The sequence below is a fragment of the Arachis hypogaea genome, chromosome 12, assembly GCF_003086295.3.
Source record: "Arachis hypogaea cultivar Tifrunner chromosome 12, arahy.Tifrunner.gnm2.J5K5, whole genome shotgun sequence".
In the NCBI taxonomy this organism is placed as follows: domain Eukaryota; kingdom Viridiplantae; phylum Streptophyta; class Magnoliopsida; order Fabales; family Fabaceae; genus Arachis; species Arachis hypogaea.
The window spans coordinates 79,139,614-79,161,579 of NC_092047.1; the positions used below are offsets into that span (position 1 = coordinate 79,139,614).

A 21,966-nucleotide genomic window follows, 5' to 3' on the forward strand; every position below is an offset into this window, starting at 1 on the left:
CCATGAGGGATTATAGGTGTTTCCATAAGGTTCACCCATATAATTTACCTCTGCTATTGCAGGGTTCTCAGGATCATAAGCTTCTTCTTCAGAAGATGCCTCTTGAGTACTGTTGGATGCAGCTTGCATTCCATTCAGACTCTGAGAAATCATATTGACTTGCTGAGTCAATATCTTATTCTGAGCCAATATGGCATTCAGAGTATTAATTTCAAGAACTCCCTTCTTCTGAGGCGTCCCATTGCTTACAGGATTCCTCTCAGAAGTGTACATGAACTGGTTATTAGCAACCATGTCAATGAGTTCTTGAGCTTCTACAGGCATTTTCTTTTAGGTGACTGGATCCACCTGCAGAAGTATCCAATGACATCTTAGCTAATTCAGACAGACCATCATAGAATATATCCAGGATGGTCCATTCTGAAAGCATGTCAGAAGGACACTTTTTAGTCAGTTGCTTGTATCTCTCCCAAGCTTCATAGAGGGATTCACCTTCTTTCTGTTTGAAGGTTTGAACATCCACTCTAAGCTTGCTCAGCTTTTGAGGAGGAAAGAACTTGGCTAAGAAAGCCTTGACCAGCTTATCCCAAGAGTTCAGGCTATCTTTGGGTTGAGAGTCCAACCACACTCTATCTCTGTCTCTTACAGCAAAAGGGAAAAACATGAGCCTGTAGACTTCAGGATCTACTCCATTAGTCTTAACAGTATCACAGATCTGCAAGAATTCAGTTAAGAACTGAAAAGGATCTTCAGATGGAAGTCCATGAAACTTGCAGTTTTGTTGCATCAGAGAAACTAATTGAGGTTTAAGCTTAAAATTGTTTGCTCCAATGGTGGGAATGGAGATGCTTCTTCCATGTAAATTAGAATTAGGTGCAGTAAAGTCACCAAGCATCCTCCTTGCATTATTATTATTTTTGGCTGCCATCTCTTTTTCTTGTTCGAAAATTTCTGAAAGGTGCTTGCTGGATTGTTGTAATTTAGCTTCTCTTAGTTTTCTCTTCAGAGTCCTTTCAGGTTCTGGATCTGCTTCAACAAGAATATTCTTGTCTTTGCTCCTGCTCATATGAAAAAGAGGGAACAGAAAATAATAATAATAGGGATCCTTTTTGCCCAGGTGTAGAGGTTCCCTTAGGTGAGTGGAAGAGATGTTAGTAAATAAATAAATAAATAGAATGAGATGAGAGAGAAAGAGGATTTTCAAAAATAGTTTTTGAAAAAGGTTAGTAATTTTCGAAATTTAAAATCAAAAATTAAAATAATTAGTTAATTAAAAAGAAATTTTGGAAAAGAGGAAGGTATTTTCGAAAATTAGAGAGAGAGAGAGAGTTAGTTAGGTAGTTTTGAAAAAGATAAGAAACAAACAAAAAGTTAGTTAGTTAGTTGAAACAAATTTGAAAATCAATTTTTGAAAAGATAAGAAGATAAGAAGTTAAAAAAGATATTTTAAAATCAAATTTTTGAAAAAGATATGATTATGAAAAAGATATGATTGAAATTAGTTTTGAAAAAGATTTGATTTTTAAAATTACAATTAATGACTTGATTCACAAGAAATCACAAGATATGATTCTAGAATTTAAAGTTTGAATCTTTCTTAACAAGCAAGTAACAAACTTGAAATTTTTGAATCAAAACATTAATTGATGATGTTATTTTCGAAAATTATGTGATAAAGATAAGAAAAAGATTTTTGAAAAATATTTTTAAAATTTTCGAAAATAAATAAGAAAAATGAAAAAGATTTGATTTTTGAAAAAGATTTTGAAAAAGATAAGATTTTTAAATTGAAAATTTGATTTGACTCATAAGAAACAACTAAGTTTTAAAAAGTTTTGAAAAATTCAACTCAAATTTTCGAAATTTATGAGTGAAAAGGGGAAAGATATTTTTTTTTATTTTTGAATTTTTAATGATGAAAGAGAAAAACATGAAAATGATGCAATGCATTAAAATTTTGGATCAAAACAATGAATGCATGCAAGAATGCTATGAATGTCAAGATGAACACCAAGAACACTTTGAAGATCATGATGAACATCAAGAACATATTTTTGAAAATTTTTATATGCAAAGAAAACATGCAAGACACCAAACTTAGAAATCTTTCATGTTCAGACACTATGAATGCAAAAATACACATGAAAAACAAGAAAAGATGCAAAACAAGAAAACATCAAGATCAAACAAGAAGATTTACCAAGAACAACTTGAAGATCATGATGAATGCAATGCATGAATGCAATTTTCGTAAAATACAAGATGAGTATGCAATTTACACCAAACTTGAAATTGACTTAAGACTCAAAAAAAAAACACAAAATATTTTTTATTTTTATGATTTTATAATTTTTTTTTGGATTTTTTTTGTATATTATTTTCGAAAAACATATAGAAAAAAGAAAATAAGGATTTCAAAATTTTTAATATGAATTCCAGGAATCTTGTACTCTTAGTCTAAAGCTCCAATCTGAGGGTTAGGCATGGCTTAATAGCCAGCCAAGCTTTAGTATGTAACTCAGACATGCCACAGCTGACATCCCAATTAACTTGCCTCTATGCTGATGATTGGAAGCCCCTATCCAAAAGAATTAAACATGGCTTTACAGCCAGCCAGGCTTCAACATGCTTCATGAAACTCTAGAATTCATTCTTAAAAATTTTAGAATAATTTTCGAAAACAGAAGAGAGATTTTGAAAGATTTTTGAAAAATTTTTGAAAATAAAACAAAAAGAAAATTACCTAATCTGAGCAACAAGATAAACCGTCAGTTGTCCAAACTCGAACAATCCCCGGCAACGGCGCCAAAAACTTGGTGCACGAAACTGTGATCTCAGGCAACGGCGCCAAAAACTCTGTACGCACGTCTTAATAAATCGTTTTTCATTCACAACCTCGATACAACTAACCAGCAAGTGCACTGGGTCATCCAAGTAATTACCCTTACGTGAGTAAGGGTCGATCCCACGGAGATTGTCAGCTTGAAGCAAGCTATGGTCACCTTGTAAATCTCAGTCAGGCGGATATCAAATAGTTATGGAGTTTTCGAAAATAAATAATAGATAGACAGAAAATAAGGATAGAAATACTTATGTATATCATTGGTGAGAATTTCAGATAAAGGTCTAGAGATGCTTTCGTCCCTCTGAACTTCTGCTTTCCTGCTGTCTTCATCCAATCAGTCCTACTCCTTTCCATGGCTGGCTTTATGTAAGGACATCACCATTGTCAATGGCTACTTTTCATCCTCTCTGGAAAATGGTCCGATGCGCTGTCACTGCATGGCAAATCATCTGGAGGCATCACCGTGGTCAATGGCTGCATCCTATCCTCTTGTGAAAATGGTCCAAATGCCCTGTCACAGCACGGCTAATCATTTGAAGTTTTCGATCATACTGGAATCGGATTCACCCTCCTTTTGCGTCTGTCACTACGCCCAGCACTCGCGAATTTGAAGTTCGTCACAGTCATTCAATCCCAGAATCCTACTCGGAATACCACAGACAAGGTTTAGACTTTCTGGATTCTCATGAATGCCGCCATCAATCTAGCTTATACCACGAAGATTCTGATTAAGAGATCCAAGAGATAATCATCCAATCTAAGGTGGAACGGAAGTGGTTGTCAGGCACGCATTCGTGGGGGAATGATGATGATTGTCACGTTCATCACATTCATGTTGAATTGCGAATGAATATCTTAGAAGCGGAATAAGTTGAATTGAATAGAAAAACAGTAGTACTTTGCATTAATTCATGAGGAACAGCAGAGCTCCACACCTTAATCTATGGAGTGCAAAAACTCTACCGTTTGAAAATACATAAGTGAAAGGTTCAGGCATGGCCGAATGGCCAGCCCCCATGATCTAAGAACCAGACGTCCCAAGATGATCCGAAGATCAAAAATACAATCCACGATGTCTAATACAATAGTAAAAAGTTCTATTTATAATAAACTAGCTACTAGGGTTTACAGAAGTAAGTAATTGATGCATAAATCTACTTCTGGGGCCCACTTGGTGTGTGCTTGGGCTGAGCTTGAATGTTACACGTGCAGAGGCTCTTTCTGGAGTTGAACGCCAGGTTGTAACGTGTTTCTGGCGTTCAACTCTGGTTTGTGACGTGTTTCTGGCGTTTAACTCCAGACAGCAGCGTAGAACTGGCGTTCAACGCCCTTTTACATCATCTAAACTCGGCCAAAGTATGGACTATTATATATTGCTGGAAAGCCTGGATGTCTACTTTCCAACGCAATTGGAAGCGCGTCATTTTGAGTTCTGTAACTCCAAAAAATCCACTTTGAGTGCAGGGAGGTCAGAATCCAACAGCATCAGCAGTCCTTCTTCTACCTCTGAATATGATTTTTGCTCAAGTCCCTCAATTTCAGCCAGAAAATATCTGAAATCACAGAAAAACACACAAACTCATAGTAAAGTCCAGAAATGTGAATTTAACATAAAAACTAATGAAAACATCCCTAAAAGTAACTAGATCCTACTAAAAACATACTAAAAATAATGCCAAAAAGCGTATAAATTATCCGCTCATCAGGCAACTATAGTATATTATATATCAAATCGAAGCCTTGGATGTTAGCTTTCCAACGCAACTAGAACCGCGTCGTTTGGACCTCTGTAGCTAAAGTTATAGCCGTTTGAGTGCGAAGAGGTCAGGCTGGACAGCTTAGCAATTTCTCCAACTTCTTGTATTCCTTCCACTTTTGCATGCTTCCTTTCCATCTTCCAAGCCATTCCTGCCCTGTATTCTCTGAAATCACTTAACACACATATCAAGGCATCTAATGGTAATAAGAGAGGATTAAACATAGGGAACTTAAGGCCAAAGAAGCATGTTTTCAATCAAAGTACATAATTAGGAAGGCAAATGTAAAACCATGCAAATAGTATGAATAAGTGGGTAAAGAGTTGATAAAAACCCCTCAATTGAGCACAAGATAAACCATAAAATAGTGGTTTATCACACATACATCACATAATAAGGAAGGAAAAGTAAAACCATGCAATTAACATGAATAAGTGAGTGAAGGATTGAATAAATCACTTAAATTGAGCACAAAATATATTATAAAATATGGGTTTATCACCCACTGGCTGTGAATGCTTCCAAGCTCGAGCTGCCTGCCCTTGCCTGGGCGTTTAGTGCCAGGTTTGGGCATTGAACGCCCACTGGGGACCACAAAGTTGGCCCTGGCTGCTCCCTTTAGGGCGTTGAACGCCCATGATGCTCCCATATTGGCGTTCAACGCCAATGCATGCTCCCTCTTGGGCGTTGGATGCCCAGAATGTACCTTGTCTGGCATTCAATGCCAGGATTACTCCCTGGTGGGCGTTGGATGCCCATAGGGGACCAAGGGGCAGTTCTTCTCAGCTCCTGTGTGGGCGTTGGACGCCGAGCTCTCTCCTTGTCTGGCGTTCAACACCAGCAAGAGACTCTCCCCAGGGTGTTCTGTTTTCAGTTCTGAATGTCTCTATTATTGTTCTAAGTGCTGCACATGATCACAAACGTCAAAAAGCAAAAGAAAATTGATGCCAGGGCATCTTGGCTAGTTTTACTAGCCATCTTTTGTATGTTTTAGGTTAGATTCATGCATTTTCTTAGGAAATAAGCAAGTAATTGGTTAAATATGCATCCATACCTTGATTCAAGCAAACATTATGAATTCTAAACAATTTTATGAGAATAATGCAAGAGTTGAATGATATAATGCATGATGCATCATCTCATGATCAAGAGCAAAACTTTAATGCACTATGTTTGATTGATTTTAGGTACAAGAAGTAGTGAAGAGCCACGTTAGTGCCATGTTACTGGCCACGTTAGTGCCATGTTAGTGCCATTAACATGATCAAGGTTAGGAAAGGCTACATTAGTGGCTACGTTAGTGCCACTAATGGTGGGGTTAACGTGACTTCAAAAGGGTTTGGGAATGTTAGTGACCAAGTTAGTGTCACTAACGTCTTCGAACCAGGATTTACACTTGACGTTAACCACACTAACGGACTGACTAACATGAAAGTACCTAACTCAAACTCTTCCTGCAAGCTGAGCTAAGCCCACTAAGATTGTAACTTCTTCAACTATGCTTAAAGGCCCAAATCCAGAGACTTGCAGAGCTAACTGAAGATCAGAGAAGTAGTATATATAGGGGTAGTTTAGAACTAGAGAGAAATTAGCACCTGGGGTGGATCCAGGATTGAAAACACTCTGTATTTGTACTTTTTCTGTAATTCAGTTTATTTTGAAATGGATTTATCATTTTCAATCTCCATTCTCAGAGCTATGAACAACTAAACCCCTTTTCATTGGGTTAGGGAGCTCTATTGTAATTCAATGGATCAATAATTATTTTCATTCTTCTTCTTCTTTCTTTTCTCTTGATTTACTTAAAAGCTTTCGATCTTCATCCAATTAAGCAATTGTCTCTCATACTTGGATTTCCTTTGAACCTTGGAAGAGGAATGAGGAAATCATGCTAGAAATACTTTCTCATGTTAGACTGGATTGGGGTTGGATGGATACGGTGACATATAATCCTACCAACGCTTTGATCTAGAAAAACCTGTGGTATAATCAGTGATCGTACTTCATCTCTTCTCATGAGAAATTAGATCAAAGAATTGGGAAATTTTTCAAGCTTAGAAAGATTGGATTACCAAGAAATTGGGATTCAATCACCTAAGATTGCCAAGAGATCAACGAATGCATTGATTGAGGAAGAGATGAGAATGAACTTGATCCGGGAAATCCAACATCTCCTAAGCCCAATGAACTTCCCTATCTCTGATCTTTCTCATTCTTTAATTTATGTTGTTTACATTTATGCTCAATTACCCCCATACTCATTTAAGTTTCTGCAATTTAATTTCTGCTCCCTACATTCTGCAATTTATTTTCAGTTATTTACATTCCTTGCTATTTACGTTTTCCGCCATTTAATTTTATGCAATTCCCAATTCAAATCTATTCAGTTCAACTAGAACACTCCTCTAATTAAAGTTGATCAACCAATGAATCCCTGTGGGATTTGACCTCACTCTACTGTGAGTTTTTACTTGACGACATTCGGTATACTTGCCGAGGAAAATTTGTAGTGATACAGATTTCCATGCATAAAAAATCTATAATATAAAATCAAACTAAAATAAATAGAAGGAATTTGAGAGTACTGTGCTAATGGTTGGGTTGCCTCCCAACAAGCGCTTCTTTACCGTCATTAGCTTGACATACAACTCCATTACGGAGGTAGGTAGGGGCTCAGATCTTCACCCTTCATAGTGAACTTTCTTCCTATGCTCTCATGAATGAGCTCCACATGCTCTAGAGACAGGATCCAATTTACAGTATGTGGAATGACTGGACTCTTAGTGAAGACAACTCTCATGCCAGGTGAGAAGCCTTCAGTGGGAATCTTCTTATCCCTCCAACCTTTAGGTACCTTCTTCTTAGTACCTTCCTTTCCAGTGCTTAATGATGGTTGCCCAACACCAAACTTAGAGTTGGTGTATGGGGGCTTTGTAAAACTCTGCACTGAGAGTGAAGGCTGAAACACGAAGTGTTGCACAATGGTACCTCCTTTAGCAGAGGGATATTGAGGGTTGAGGATCTTGAACAAGATATGATCTTCCCACAACCTTAGGACTAGCTCTCCTTTTTCTACATCTATCAAAGCCTTTGCAGTGGCAAGGAAAGGCCTTCCTAGGATGATGGAGTTGTCTCTGTCCTCCCCAGTGTCTAGGATCACAAAGTCTGCAGGGAAGTAAAGGTCTTCAACCTTTACAAGGACATCTTCCACCATGCCATAAGCCCTTTTCAAGGACTTTTTTGCCATCTCCAATGAGATTCTGGAAGGTTGTGCCTCTTGAATTCCCAGCCTCTTCATCACAGAGAGAGGCATGAGGTTGATGCTTGAGCCAAGGTCACAAAGTGCCTTCTCAAAGGTGATGGTCCCTATAGTGCAGGGAATCAAGAAGCTTCCAAGATCAGGCAGCTTCTGAGGAAGCTTCTTTTGGACTAAGGCATTGCACTCCTTAGTCAGTGCCACAGTCTCATTGCCCTTTGAGGCCTTCAAACACGACAGGGAAGGTGGATCCTTCTCCAATCCTTCTGCATGAGAGGAGTTGGCCTTCAGCTCCCTGAGGATCGCCAGGAACCGAGCAATTTGCTCCTCCTTGGGTTTCTCTTGCTCGTCTGAAGATGGATATTTCTCAGGCTCTTCTATGTGTGTAGGGGTGTGCATGATGATGTCCCCAATCTCTTCATAAGCTCTGATTTCCTTGATGTCCCCACCCTGATTGTTACTGTAGCCTTGCTGAGGCTTTTGCTGATCTCTCCACCCAAAATTAAGGTGGTTCCTTTATCCCTGATTGAAAGTATTCGAATAGGGGTTGTTGTTGGAGTTTTTGGAGGAGTTTTCCATGTAGTTCACTTCCTCCATGGTGGTCCAAGTGTTATCACCAGCGTCTAGTTCATACGCTGTCTCTGGACAGTAAGCATTTGAGCTCTGCGTCCCACTCAAGTGCTGAGAGATCATGTTGATCTGCTAGGACATGAGCTTGTTCTGAGCCAAGATGGCATCTAAGGTGTCTACTTCCAAGACACCTCTCTTCTGAACAGCCCTATTGTTCACAGGGTTCCTCTCAGAAGTGTACATGTATTGATTGTTGGCAACCATGTTAATAAGCTCCTGTGCCTCTTCAGGCATCTTCTTAAAGTGGAAGGATCCTCCCACAGAGTGGTCCAATGACATCTTGGATGCTTTAGATAGACCATCATAGAAGCTGTCTAGCATGGTCCAGTCTGAAATCATATCAGGAGGACATCTCCTAATCAGTTGCTTATATTTTTCCCAAGCTTCATAGAGGGATTCTCTCTCTTTCTGTCTGAAGGTTTGTACTTCCACCCTGAGCTTACTCAGCTTTTAAAGTGGAAAAAACTTGGTCAAAAATCTATTGACCACCTTGTCCCATGTATCTAGGCTTTTCTTAGGCTGAGAATCTAGCCATAGCTTTGCTCTGTCTCTTACAGCAAAGGGGAAGAGCATGAGCTTGTAGACTTCTGAATTTACTCCAATAGTCTTGACAGTGTCACATATCTGCAGGAAGTCATATATGAATTTATTTGGATCTTCCTGCGAAAGTCCATGAAATAGGCAATTCTATTGTACTAGAGTGACCAGTTGAGGCTTCAACTCAAAGTTGTTTGCACCAATGGTAGGAATGGAGATGCTGCGCCATAGAAATCCAAATTGGGTGCAGTGTAAGATCCTAGGACCTTTCTTGCGTCTCCCCCATTATCTGGGTTAGCTGCCATTGTTGTATCTTCAGCATTTTGTTCTAAAGCTCCTGTGAGATTCCTTACGGCTCTGCTTGCCTAAGCTTGTTTCAGACGCCTTCTTAGAGTCCTTTCAGGCTCAGGATCTGGATCAAAGAGAGGTTCTTTATCCCTATTCTTGCGCATAAACAAGAAAAAAGAAACCAAAAAGAGAAAAGAAAAGAGTCTCTATGTCAGAGTATAGAGAACTCCTAGTGAGAGAGCTAGATGAAGAGAAAAGAAAAGAAAGATGTCTTTTAATTTAAAAAGAATTTTCAAAATTAAAGAGGGAAATAAGAAGAAGATTTTCAAAAATAAAGAGAGAGAAAAGAAGTTAGAAGATTTCGAAAAAGAGGAAAGAAAGAAGAATTAAAAAGACACCAAACTTTTAAAATTAAAATAAGATAAAACAAATAACTAACTAACAAGATTTGAAAAATAAAATAAAAGATTTAATTTTAAAAAATTTTTAAATTTAAAAAGAAAGAGTCAATCAAAGATTCTAAAATTTAAATTTGGAAAGAAAGTCAAACAAGATAAGATAAGATTTTAAAAATTTAAGATGGAAGATTTGATTTTGAAAAATTTTGAAATTAAAAAAAAGTTAAAGAAAGATTTTGAAATTCAAATTTTAAAGAAAGAAAAATTAACCAAATATTAAACTTTAAAAAATTTAATTTAAAAAGAAAAATAAGATAACAAAGTTTTAAAATTAAAGAAAAAGATAAGATAAAGATATAAACAAAAAATTGAATTAAATCAAAAGATACCACTGGGACACCAAACTTAAAAAGTTATGAAATTAAACAACAATAATTTCGAAAATTTTCTAAGAAAGAAGATAAAAAGATAAATAATTAAACTAAATTAAAAATTTTCAAATCAAGAAAGAAGAAGATTAAAGATTTTCAAAAAAAATTAAAAAGAAAGGACAAAACTAGACGAACACCAAACTTAAAAATTTTAAAATTAAAGACTCTAATTTTCAAAAAATTAAAAAGGAAAAACACTAAAAGACACTAAACTTAAAAATTTTGAAATCAAACAAAGAAAAACTAAAAAAAATTTCGTACACAAAGGGAGAAAAACAAGAAAAATTTTCGAAAACTTTAAGAAAAGAGAATTCAATAAAAACTAACAGGACACTAAACTTAAAGCTTAACACAAGAATCAAACAAAAGAAAAAGATGACTAAAGATGAAAATATTTTTTTTAATTTTAAAAAGGAAATAAGAAACACAAAAAGAAAAACATTAAAAGTACCTAATCTAAGTAGCAAGACAACTGTTAGTTGTCCATCACGAACAATCACTGGCAACGGCACCAAAACTTTTGTGTGCAAAAATGAAACTCGCACAACTGAAACGGCAAGTGCATTGGATCGTCCAAGTAATACCTCAGGTGAGTGAGGGTCGAATGCCACGAGGATTGTCAAATTGAGCAAGTTGTGGTTATCCTACAGATCTTAGTCAGGAAAATAGAAAGTTGATTGTTGTTATTGTAGGCGCGTAAACAAAACAATAACAAAGCAATAAAGAATTGACGTAGAAACAGTAGTAAGAAAACATTTAAGGCCTCGGAGATGCTTGTTCTTCCAGATTGATACTTCTTACTGACTACTTTAACAATGAGTGATTCATTCAATTGCAAGGCTGTAAGTGATTAAGCCATGGATCGTGGTCATTAATCTCCTCGGATCCAGACCAAGCGCCCGAACAGGTCAGTCAATCTGGACGAGGATGAAGTGCACGCAATTCAATCTCTAATGATCCTACTCAAAATGCTACAGACAATGTCAGATCTTCCAGATCGGAGAATGAAGCTCTAGGAACCTCAATTACCCCTGACTAACGAGATTTCATGTCACATATCCCAATTAGCCCAAGTAACTTGTTGGAACCTGTGATGTACTCTCAAGCTGTAGCTTAATACTATCCAGATCAGGACTTGTAAAGAACTCATGTAGAATAAGGGGTCATACTGTCGTTCCACCCCAGATTCATAAAGATGAAGAACGAAAATACACCATAGAATGGAATCAAACATATATTAAAGCAGAAAAGTAATAATATTAATCCATAGGAACGAGCAGAGCTCCTATCCTTAACCTTTGAGGTTTAGCCGCTCATAATTTACAGAAAAGATAAGTTCTAAGAAGCTGAAGATCCAAAAGTTTTTTAACAAAGGTGATCTTCCTTTTGTTTATACTAATAACTAGACCTAAAAAGAAATTAATAATAATTAGAAATTACAAAAATGATCCGGTTTATGCTAAAGGTGCGAAAATCCACTTCTGGGCCCACTTGGTGAGTGTTTGGGTTGAGCTTGGCGTCCAACTTGGAGGAGTGGGTATTGAACGCCTACTAGAGGGTGTCCATGCCGCCTTGGTGCTCCCTTGGTGGTGTTGCCACCAGTCATGGGTGTTCAACGCTGGCCTTGGTCCTTTTGGGGCGTTGAACGCCAGAATGGGGGTAAGTTGGGCGTTCAATCCCTAGTTTGGGTAGTCATTTCCAAAGAAAGGTATAAACTATTATATATTAATGGAAAGCTCTAGAAGTTAGCTTTCCAACTCCATTTAGAGCGCGTCAATTAATCCTTTGTAGCTCAAGAAATGCTCGTTGGAATGCATAGAGGTCAAGATCTGACAGCATCTGCTATCCTTTCTGTGCCTCTGAATTAGACTTTGCCAAAATTTGCCAAATTCACCCAAAAATCACCTAAAATCATAGAAAAACCGCAAAAACTCAAAGTAGCATCCAAAAAGTGATTTTTTTTGCACTAAAACATAATAAAACTTAACAAAAATATACTAAAAACACTGAGAAAATAGTGCCAAAAAGTGTATAAAATATCCGTTCATCATTCTCCACCCTTGATTAAAAGTCTTGAAGTAGGGATCATTGTTGGGATTTCTGGAGAAATTTCTCATGTAGTTAACCTATTCAGGAATACATTGTCCATAGTCATAAGTCTTACCTTAAGGGAAGCAATCACTCATCATAGGAAGTGTCATGAGCACTGACGGCTGAAACTTGGATTCCACTCAAGTGTTGAGTAATAGCATTGATCTGCTGAGACATAGCCTTGTTCTACGCAAGAATGGCATCTAAGGTATCCAACTCCATGACTCCCTTCTTCACTGAGGTCCTCTCAGAAGAATATAAATTTTGGTTATTGGCAATCATCTCAATCAACTCCATAGCTTCATCAGGGGTCTTCTTCATGTGGAGTGACCCTCCTACAGAATTATCTAGAGACATTCTGGTAGTCTCAGAGACTCTATCATAGAATATCTGCAATTGTAACCCATCAGAGAACATATCAGGAGGATACTTCCTGAGCATCAGCTTGTACCTTTTTTGGATTCATAGAGAGACTCTCCCTCTCTCTGCCTGAAGGTCTGAACATCCGTCCTCAGCTTAGTCAACTTCTAAGGTAGAAAGAACTTAGTCAGAAACCTGTTGACCACCTTATCCCAAGTATTCAAGCTCTCCTTGGGCTGAGTGTCCAGCCACTGCTTAGCTCTGTAGACATCAGGATGGATTCCATTAGTCTTCACAGTGTCACAGAACTGCAAAAAATTAGAAATAAATAAGCTGGGATCTTCCTGCGAGAGTCTGTAAAACTGGCAATTTTACTGCACCAGAGAAATCAACTAAGGCTTCAGCTCAATGTTGTTAGCAGCAATAGGGGATACAACAATGCTATTCCCATAGAAATTCGGGCTAGGGGCAGTATATGAGTCAAGTGTTCTCCTAGGTTGTGCAGGTATATTAGGAGGAGGATTAACAACATTGGCATTAACCGTATTGTTGTTGTTGTTGAGCTCCATAGTGGACTCTTCAACTTCCTTATCAAAATTATCCCAGAGATTCTCACCGGCTTTATAAGCTCTTGCTTGTTGTAAACGCCGCCTCAAGGTTCTTTCAATCTCAGAATCAAAATCTAGAAGAGGTTCTTTGTTCCTGTTCCTACTCATAAACAATAGAAAACAAAGAGAAGGTGGAAATCTCTACGTCAGAGTGCAGAGAATTCCCTGTGAGGTATCCTGTAACACCCTAATTTTCAAATCCTTATGCTCGAGTCATAAGTGAATGATAATAAGGTGGTACGACTCTAAAGGTGGATTAATAGTAAGAAGATATATGTGTTTGAATGAAAGAACTAGTAACAAAAGGCCTGAAAAGAACATAAAATAAAATCACAAATGAAAGACACTCTCGTATCAAAGAGACAAAAGATAGAAAGCGTTCCGATAATGAAACAAGATAAGGTATAACAATAAGGAAGAATAGAAGAAAGACAAAATACATAATATTTAGACATAAGTATAATATCCACTAGTCACGACCTGCGAAGTTTAGGCTGACTAGGATATAGAAATAAAATCAGTTGACAACAGTAGTTTCCTATCTCTCCCAAAAATTCATTAAAGCCTCTATAGGTAAGTTTTAAAAGAATACATACATACATCCTAATTGGTTTTACAAAATAAGGGGAGAGATCTAAAAGCACAAAACAGAATCAGATAAACTCCGCCGTCATTTAGATGAATCTAGTTCACTGCTGAGTGCCAGGACTTGCATCTGAAAGTTAGAAAATATATACGGAATGAGAACCCCCATCCCATGGTTTTCCAAAACCGTAAAAGTGGAAAATAAATACAATGCTCTAACATAACCTATTTTCACACTTATAATCAACCCAGGGTTCATGAAATTGATAAATCACAAGGGTTGGAGGATTTCTTATCTTAACCCATAGAATTTGTTGATGAAACTCATCAATGGCTCATACTAGAGCACTGGTGCACAAAATTGTGATCACATTTTTCACAACTCCGGTACAACTAACCAGCAAGTGCAATGGGCCGTCCAAGTAATAAAACCTTACGCGAGTAAAGGTCGATCCTATGGAGATTTCCGGCTTGAAGCAAGCTATGGTCATCCTGTAAATCTTAGTCAGGCGGATTCAAATGGTTACGAGGTTTTGATAATTAAAAGATAAATAAAACATAAAATAAAATAAGATACTTATGTAATTCATGGGGTGGAATTTCAGACAAGCGTTCGGAGATGCTTTGTTGCTTCTGAATCTCTGCTTTCCTGCTGTCTTCTTCTCCAAACACGCATGGCTTCCTTCCATGGCAAGCTGTATGTTGGTGGATCACCGTTGTCAATGGCTACCATCCCTCCTCTCAGTGAAAATGGTCCAGGTACGGTTTCTGTACGGCTAATCAACTGTCGAATCTCTCGTGTCGGATGAAAAATACCAGGCACAGCTACCGCACGGCTAATCATCTGTCAGTTCTCACTTGTGTTGGAATATGATCTCTCTATCCTTTTGCACACTGTCAGTGCACCCAACATTCGTGAGTTTAAAGCTCGTCACATTCATCCCGTCCCAGATCCTACTCGAAATACCACAGACAAGGTTTAGACTTTCTGGATCTCAGGAATGCTGCCAATTGGTTCTAGCCTCTACCACGAAGGTTCTAATCTGACAGATTTGAATGCTCTATTGTTAGGAGAGGCAAGTCAAATCCGTAGATTAGAGACCCAAGAGACTATACTCCGGCTGTCGTCCAATGACTACGTTGAACATCATGTAGACCGCTTGTGGTTGTCAGGCACGCGGATCTTGGCTAAGCGAGTAACGAAGATAGTGGGTGATTGTCACGGGTCACCCCTTCATTCTGACTTAACTAAATTAAGTATGAGAGTATATCTTGGAGAATAAGTAAGCGTGAACTGAAAGAGAAACAATAGTACTTGCATTAATTCATGAAGAACAGCAGAGCTCTGCACCTTAATCTATGAGGTGTAGAAACTCCACCGTAGAAAATACATAAGAGAAAAATGTCTTGGCATGGCCGTGTGGCCAGCCTCCAAATGTGAAAAATGGCATAAGCCTCCAATACAATAGTAAAAAGTGCTATTTATACTAAACTAGTTACTAAGGATTACAGAAAATAAGTAACTAAGTGCAGATAGTGCAGAAATCCACTTTCGGGGCCCACTTGGTGTGTTCTTGGGATGAGCATTGAGCTTTACACGTGCATAGGCCTTTTCTAGAGTTAAACGCCAGCTTGCATGCCAGTTTGGGCTTTTAACTCCAGTTCTGGTGCCAGTTCCGGTGTTTTACGCCAGAAAAGGGTCTCTAGCTGGCGTTTAACGCCAGTTTGGGCCATCAAATCTCAAGCAAAGTATGGATTATTATACATTACTGGAAAGCCCAAGATGTTAGCTTTCCATGCCAATTAAGAACACACCAATTGGACTTCTGTAGCTCCAGAAAAATTGCGTTTGAGTGCAGGGAGGTCAGAATCCAACAACATCTGCAGTCCTTTCTCAGCCTCTGAATCAGATTTTTGCTCAGGTCCCTCAATTTCAGCCAGAAAATACCTGAAATTATAGAAAAATACACAAACTCATAGTAAAGTCTAGAAATGTGATTTTTTCATAAAAAATAATAAAAATATAATAAAAAGTAACTAAAACATGCTAAAAACTACCTAAAAATAATGCCAAAAAGCGTATAAATTATCCGCTCATCACAACACCAAACTTAAATTGTTGCTTGTCCCCAAGCAACAAAAAACAAAATAGGATAAAAAGAAGAGAAAATACAATAAATTTCAAAATATCAATGAAGCTTAGTTCCAATTAGATGAGCGGGACTAGTAGCTTTTTGCTTCTGAACAGTTTTGGCATCTCACTTTATCCTTTGAAGTTCAGAATGATTGGCATTCATAGGAACTCAGAATTCAGATAGTGTTATTGATTCTCCTAGATTAGTATGTTGATTCTTGAGCACAACTACTTTATGAGTCTTGGCCGTGGCCCTAAGCACTTTGTTTTTCAGTATTACCACCGGATACATAAATGCCACAGACACATAACTGGGTGAACCTTTTCAGATTGTGACTCAACTTTGCTAGAGTCCCCAGTTAGAGGTTCCCAGAGTTCTTAAGTACACTCTTTTTGCTTTGGATCACGAATTTTACCATTCAGTCTCAAGCTTTTCACTTGGACCTTCATGACACAAGCACATGGTTAGGGACAGCTTGATTTAGCCGCTTAGGCCAGGATTTTATTCCTTTGGCTCTCCTATCCATTAATGCTCAAAGCCTTGGATCCTTTTTACCCTTGCCTTTTAGTTTAAAGGGTTATTGGCTTTTTGCCCTTGCCTTTTGGCTTAAAGAGCTATTGGCTTTTTCTGCTTGCTTTTTCTTTTTCTTTCTTTTTCTTTATTTTTTGCCATTTTTTTCGCAAGCTTTGTGTTTTTCACTGCTTTTTCTTGCTTCAAGAATCAATTTTATGATTTTTTAGATTATCAATAACATTTCTCTGTTTTCATTATTCTTTCAAGAGCCAACAATTTTAACATTCATAAACTTCACTATAAAAAATATGCACTGTTCAAGCATTCATTCAGAAAACAAAAAGTATTACCACCACATCAAAATAATTAAACTATTTTCAAGATAGAATTCGAAATTCATGTACTTCTTTTTCTTTTTCAGAAAAAATTTTTCATTTAAGAAAGGTGAAAGATTCATGGAACATTCATAGCTTTAAGACATAGACACTAAACACTAATGATTATGTAATGAAGACACAAACATAGTCAAAACATAAAGCATAAAAACCGAAAACAAAAGGGAAAATAAACAAGGAGATTAAAAAACGGGTCCACCTTAGTGATGGTGGATTCTTCTTCCTCTTGAAGAACCAATGGAGTTCTTGAGTTCCTCTATGTCTCTTCCTTGCCTTTGTTGCTCCTCTCTCATGGCCTTTTGGTCCTCTCTGATTTCATGGAGGATGATGGAGTGCTCTTGGTGCTCCACTCTTAGTTGCTCCATGTTGGAACTCAATTCTCCTAAAGAGGTATTGAGTTGCTCCCAATAGTTGTGTGGAGGAAAATGCATCCCTTAAGGCATCTCAGGGATTTCTTGATGAGGGACTTCCTCATGCTCTTGTTGAGGTCCATGAGTGGGCTCTCTTGTTTGCTCCATCCTCTTTCTAGTGATGGGCTTTTGAGATGAATCTCTCCATCTCCCATGACTCAGAGTTGGAAGCAATTGTTTTCCTTTTCCTCTTTCTAGAGGTTTCTCCGGCCTTAGGTGCCATTAATGGTTATAGAAAAATAAAAAGCAGAGCTTTTTCCCATATCAAACTTAAAAGGTTTGCTCGTCCTCGAGCAAAAGAAGAAAGAAATGAGGAGAAGAAGAAGAAATGGAGGGGATAGGGGGGTGTTTTGAATTTGGCTAAAGGGGGGGTTTAAGTGTTTATGATGTGTGAAATTGAAGGTAGTAAGGAGGGGTATTTATAGGGTAAGAGAGAGAGGGAATTCTTGTAAGAAGAGGTTGGGTTTGGGAAGGAAATATTTTGAATTTGAATGGTAAGGTAGGTGGGGATCCTGTGGGATCCACAGATCCTGAGGTGTCAAGAAATTCTGGTCCCTGCACCTTTCTGGCATTTAAACGCCCCTGGACAGCCCTTTCTGGCATTTAAACGCCAGTCTGCTGCCTTTCATGGCGTTAAACACCAGGCTGATGATCCTATCTGGCGTTTAACGCCAGCCAGACACCCTTTTCTGGCATTAAACACCAGTCTGTCTGCCAATTCTGGTGTTTAACGCCCAGAATGCTGCCAGACTGGGCGTTTAACGCCCATTCTGCTATCCTTACTGGCGTTTAAATGCCAGTAAGCCTGTCCTCCAGGGTGTGCTATTTTTTATGCTGTTTTTGATTCCGCTTTAGTTCTGCAGCTATTTTTGTAACTCCACATGATCATCAACCTAAAGAAAACATAAACTAACAATGGAAAATGAAATGAAAAAGTAATTAACATAGATAAATAAGATTGGGTTGCCTCCCAATAAGTACTTCTTTAATGTCAATAGCTTGACAGTAAGCTCTTACAGAGCTTCATAGATACTCAGAGCATGATTGTGGCATCTAATACCAAACTTAGAGTTTAAATGTGGGGGCTCTACTTGGCTCTGTATGGAGAGAATTGGATGAAGCTTCTCATGCTTCTTCTCCATGTTTACAAAAGAAGATCCTTGAGCCTTAAACACAAGGTAGTCCTCATTCAATTGAAGGACTAACTCTCCTCTGTCCACATTAATCACAGCCCTTTCTGTGGCTAGGAAAGGTCTTTCAAGGATGATGGATTCATCCTCATCCTTCCAGTGTCTAGGATTATGAAGTCAGCAGGGATGTAAAGGCCTTCAACCTTCACTAAGACATCCTCTACAAGTCCATAAGCCTGTTTCATTGATTTGTCCGCCATCTTTAGTGAGATTCTTGCAGCTTGTACCTCAAAGATCCATAGTTTCTCCATTACAGAGAGTGGCATGAGGTTTATACCTGACCCCAGGTCACACAGAGCCTTCTCAAAGGTCATGGTGCCTATGGTACAAGGTATTAAGAACCTTCTGGGATCCGGTTTCTTCTGAGGTAATTTCTACTGAACCAAGGCATTCAGTTCATTGATGAGCAATGGAGGTCCATCCTCCCAAGTCTCATTACCAAATAACTTGGCATTCCGCTTTATGATTGCTCCTAGATACCGAGCAACTTTCTCTTTAATAATATCTTCATCCTCTTCAGAGGAAGAATACTCATCAGAGCTCATGAATGGCAACAGTAAGTTCAGTGGAATCTCTATGGCCTCTGTATGAGCCTCAGATTCCTTTGGTTCTTCATTAGGGAACTCCTTAGTGGTCAGTGGACATCTATTGAGGTCTTCCTCACTGGAAATCACTGCCTCTTCCTCCTCTATAGGTTTGGCCACTTTGGATATATTGATGGCCTTGCACTCTCTCTTTGGATTCTCTTCTGTATTGCTTGGGAGAGTACTATGAGGGATTTCAGTAACTCTTTTACTCAGGTGACTCACTTGTGCCTCCAGATTTCTAATGGAGGACCTTGTTGCAGTCAAAACTGTGAGTGGTCTTAGTTAGATCAGAGACTATAGTTGCTAAGTCAGAGAGGCTCTGCCTAGAATTCTCTGTCTGTTGCTGAGATGATGATGGAAAATGTTTGCTATTGCCAATCCAAATTCTCCCACCATTATTATTATTGAAGCCTTGATTAGGCTTCTGCTGATCCTTCCATGAGAAATTAGGATGATTCCTCCATGAAGGATTGTAAGTGTTTCCATAAGATTCTCCCATGTAATTCACTTTTTCCATTCCAGGATTCTCAGGATCATAAGCTTCTCCTTCATGGGAGGCTTCTTTAGCACTGCCAGATGCAGCTTGCAATCCAGTCAGATTCTGAGAAATCATATTGACTTGCCGAGTCAATATATTGTTCTGAGCCAATATGGCATTCAGAGTGTCAACCTCAAGAACTCCTTTCTTCTGAGATATCCCACTGTTCACAGGATTCCTCTCAGAAGTATACATGAATTGGTTATTTGTAACCATGTCAATGAGTTCCTGGGCTTCTGCAGGTGTTTTCTTCAGATGAAGAGATCCACCAGCAGAGTGGTCCAATGATATCTTGGACAATTTAGATAAACCATCATAGAATATACCTAAGATCCTCCATTCTAAAAGCATGTCAGAAGGACACCTTCTGATCAATTTCTTGTATCTTTCCCAAGCTTCATAGAGGGATTCACCTTCCTTTTGTCTAAAAGTTTGGACTTCCACTCTAAGCTTGCTCATCTTTTGAGGTGGAAAGAATTTGGCCAAGAAAGCATTGACCAACTTTTCCCAAGAGTTCAGGCTTTCTCTAGGTTGTGAGTCCAACCATATCCTAGTTCTGTCTATTACAGCAAAGGGGAAAAGCATAAGTCTGTAGACCTCGGGATCAACCCCATTGGTCTTAACAGTGTCACAGATTTGCAAGAATTCAGCTAAGAACTGATGAGGATCTTCCAATGGAAATCCATGAAACTTGCAATTCTGCTGTATTAGAGAAACTAATTGAGGCTTAAGATCAAAGTTGTTTGCTCTAATTGCAGGAATTGAGATGCTTCTTCCATAGAAGTTGGAAGTTGGTGCAGTAAAGTCACCAAGCATCTTCCTTGCATCTCCACCATTGTTCTCAGGTTCGGCTACCATGTCTGCCTCTTTTTTGAAATTTGCTGTAAGGTCCTCTCTGGAGTGTTGTGCTTTAGCTTCTCTTAGCTTCCTCTTTAGAGTCCTTTCAGGTTTAGGATCAGCTTCAACAAGAATATCTTTATCCCTGTTCCTGCGCATATGAAAAAGAAGAGAACAAAGAGAGAAGAGGAATCCTCTATGTCACAGTATAGAGATTCCTTTATGTGTTAGAGGAAAAGAAGAATAGAAGAATGAGGTAGAGAGAGAATAAGAAGAATTCGAACACAGAGAGAGGGAGAGGGTTCGAATTATTAGATGAGTAGAAGAGAAATGTTAGTAAATAAATAAAATAAATAGAAAGAGATGAGAGAGAGAGTATTCGAATTTTAAGAAGGGGAAAAGAAAAATATTTTTATTTTTATTTAATTAATTAAGTTAGTTTCAAAAATATGAAAAAGAAATACAAGAAAATTAAAAACTAAAACAATTAGTTAATTAAAAAGATTTTTGAAAAAGTGGTTAGTGATTTTCGAAAATTAGAAGTGAAAAAGTAGTTAGGTGGTTTTGAAAAAGATAAGAAATAATAAATTTTTTTAAAATTAAAACAAACAAGTCAAGTAGTTAGTTGAAAAAGATTTGAAAATAAATTTTGAAAAGATAAGAAGTTAGAAAAAGATTTTGAAATTAAAATTTTAAAAAGATATGATTGAAATTTATTTTGAAAAATAATTGAAAAAGAAATTGAAAAGATTTGATTTTTAAAATTAAAGTTGATGACTTGACTAACAAGAAACTAAAAGATATGATTCTAGAATTTAAAGATTGAACCTTTCTTAACAAGAAAGTAACAAACTTGAAATTTTTGAATCAAAACATGAATTAGCAAGAATTTTCGAAAATATGAAATAAAATTAAGAAAAAGATTTTGAAAAATTAGTTTTAAAATTTTTGAAAATATTAAAAGAAAAATAAAAAAGATTTTGAAAAATTTTAAGAATGAAATTCGAAAATCATAAAAAAAATGAAAAAGAATTGATTTTGAAAAAGATTTGAAAAGATAAAGTTTTTAAATTGAAATTTTGACTTGACTAACAAGAAACGAGTAAATTTTAAAAATTTTTGACCAAGTCAACTCAAAATTTCGAAAACTATGAGAAGAATATGGAAAAGATATTTTTTTGACTTTTGAATTTTTAATGAGGAGAGAGAAAAACAACAAAATGAATCAAAACATAAAAATTTAAGATCAAAACAAATAATGCATGCAAGAACACTTTGAATGTCAAGATGAACACCAAGAACACTTTGAAGATCCTGATGAACATCAAGAACATATTTTTAAAAATTTTTAAGAAAAGAAAGACATGCAAGACACCAAACTTAACAACTTTTGTACTAGGGACACTAACAATTTGAAAATGCATATGAAAAACAAGAAAAGATACAAAACAAAAAAATGTAAAGATCAAACAGAGAAAATCATCAAGAACAACTTGAAGATCATGAAGAACATAATGCATGAATTTTCGAAAATTTTAAGAAAATTAAAAAAAAATGCAATTGACACAAAACTTA

General features: G+C 37.3%; 2 non-coding genes across 2 annotated transcripts; both read left to right on the forward strand.

The window, feature by feature from the left end:
* The first annotated feature begins 424 nt into the window (after positions 1-424).
* LOC112730788 (small nucleolar RNA R71) lies at positions 425-532 on the forward strand. Its single transcript, XR_003166597.1, has one exon. It is a non-coding gene; the product is annotated as a small nucleolar RNA R71 (small nucleolar RNA).
* Positions 533-19,899: 19,367 nt separating this feature from the next.
* LOC112732100 (small nucleolar RNA R71) lies at positions 19,900-20,007 on the forward strand. The gene has a single exon (XR_003167838.1). It is a non-coding gene; the product is annotated as a small nucleolar RNA R71 (small nucleolar RNA).
* Positions 20,008-21,966: the final 1,959 nt, after the last annotated feature.